Source organism: Chrysochloris asiatica, unplaced genomic scaffold (assembly GCF_000296735.1).
Source record: "Chrysochloris asiatica unplaced genomic scaffold, ChrAsi1.0 scaffold00005, whole genome shotgun sequence".
Classification (NCBI taxonomy): domain Eukaryota; kingdom Metazoa; phylum Chordata; class Mammalia; order Afrosoricida; family Chrysochloridae; genus Chrysochloris; species Chrysochloris asiatica.
In genome coordinates this window covers 31,693,197-31,695,729 of record NW_006408523.1, presented here as the reverse complement: position 1 = coordinate 31,695,729, position 2,533 = coordinate 31,693,197, and positions in this window count along the sequence as shown.

Here is a 2,533-nt window from a genome sequence, read left to right as displayed (position 1 = left end):
TATATTACTTTTTTAAATCTTCCTCTAGTTGAGTTCTGATTATCAATCCATCGAGGCTGGATCAAATGGGTACTATCTGCAAGTTTGGGTGTTCTTGTGTGTCTCCCCTCACTTAATATCAGCTGGATGCTTCACTCTCAGCTCTAGCCCTCCATAGCTATGTCCTTGTCCATGGGCTCAGGAGTCCCCAGATTTCACCATGCTTTGAAACAACCAGCCATTCCTCTTTTCTCTCTCATCTCCAGGTCAACTGGAGTCTATTGACCGTGACTGAACTCAGTTTATTTCATCATTGCTGCCTTTCCCATTCTTCCACTCACCAGTATATCAATGTAGTTGTCAGCAAGCTTACATGCCGGCTCATGTGTTGCTTTTGAAATTGTCTTAAAAGATGGTTTGTCCTGAAGGGACTTGATTGCTTGTATTGATGGCTTCCCGGTGAATAACTTGCTTATTCTTGTAGTAGCCAATCATACTGCCATTTTTATTTTCAGTTTTTCCTGCTGATCATTCTTTGAAGATGTATCTTCGGGTGCTTTAGCTGTTCCAGGCTGGTCTGGGAAGCAGATTTTAATAATTCAGTAAGAGAACATACTATAAACTTATTTAACATAGAAAACTTAATCTTGTAAACCATGCACAGATGCCCATTAGCAACAACTGCTTCTCCAACTTCTTTCAAAAGTAATTTAACTATCACAAAATTTTCAATGAGGTCTTTTCTTTTAAAAACCTAATTATTCTTTTGATTATTTGTCACCTAGTCTATTTTGGATTCAAAGTGACCCCATGTGACAAAATAGAACTTTCCCAGAGTGCATCTTAAGCTGTAATGTTTAGAAGAGAAGATTGTCAGGGCCATCACAAAGAGTCTCTGTGTGGGTTTAACCCACCAACCTTACAGCTCTCAGCAGAGCATTTAATCATTGCAGTACCACATCTCCTTAACAAATGAATTAGTTCCTACATTATTTTAAACAGTAACTTACTTTTATAGTTGATTTCACACTTTAGAAAATTCTGGGCTAACATAAAAAGCTCATTGGAATTGGTATTAATTGGACAGCATGATTGATGCTATTGGTTTAAATAAATTGCATATTTAAGAAATGTTGAATTGGTGCATATGTTCTCTATATTTTGGCAGCAATAATAATAATAATAATAAAAATACTACCATGATTATGCCACTACTTCATTCCAAACATCAAATATCAACAGCAATGCAATAAAATAAAGATGCTATCAAAACTGCTACAGATACTTAGCAAAGATAAATACCTATTGTAATACTGAGAAACACCATATTTACATTAACTGATCAGAATATAGTTGACAAATACACAGGTAAAATCATTTCTTTAGTATAAGATAAAGTCAATTTGTATTAGCTGATTGCTTATTTATTAAACTGCTATGTGAATATAGTTTATAGGTGCCAAAGATAATCTCTATACCATCAAAAATTGCCACCTTACTTGTCACTTAACAACATCACTCACACATAAAAAATTCATCATTTAATATTGACAGATTAAAGAGCCACACAAGTTTAATAGCAAGAAAATATATTGAACACAAAAAATCAACTGCATACACAATCAAAAAATTAATGCAAAGCTGAAAATTTATGATTGAAAGTAAAAATATTTAATGTTCCTGAGATTTTTAACACCAAAGTATACTTAATAAAAATACATTTTTATATGTTGTTAGACTATAATGCCAATATTTATATCAGTGAGATAGTATGAAGGAATAATAATATAAGTTAGGTGATCAAGAACACCTTAAACAATGTAGAACAGAATAGAATTGCACCTTAGAGTTTTTCAGACTAAATCTTTATAGGAGAAGGCAGCCTCATATTTCTCCCAGGGAGCAGCTGGTGAGTTTAAATGCAGAGCTTTTGGTTTGTAGACCAATTCTTAGCCCAGGCAAGCAAAAATCATTCTAACATTCAAAAATAAATACAAATTAGTCTGTCAATCTGGGTTTATTCCAAATTAGCAAGATTGTCAGTAGCCAAAAAAGAGATAAACATTTAAGAAAGTAGGACATCAGAAGAAGAAAAGATCAAACATAACAATGGGACTAAACAGGAAGTTGGCCTGGGCAGAAGATGACTCTATTGACAATGTAATTTAGAGCCAAATCTTAAGATAGTATCTCTTCTCCCAACTAGAAACTTCTAACACTATCAAAGTTGTGTCTTTTCTGAAAAGTTAACAACAAAATGATAACTTTTTTTTTTTTTTTTCCCTCCTGAAAGTTCAGAAAAAAAAAAATGTGGAGTGAAGTAAACTAAAGGAAAGTAAAAGAAACAAAGTAAAGGAAACCTTGCAAAATTTAATAAGTGATTAACAATTTATACAGATTTTAAATACCTTCAGTGCAGTCAATTGCTTAATATATCCTTTCTAGTCATGTCTTTGTAACACCCATCAAATGGCTTTTTCCTGATGGATCTGTCTAATTGTTATTACAAGAATTTAAAATCTTACCATGGTCTTGGTCAATTTGGCTATCTCTT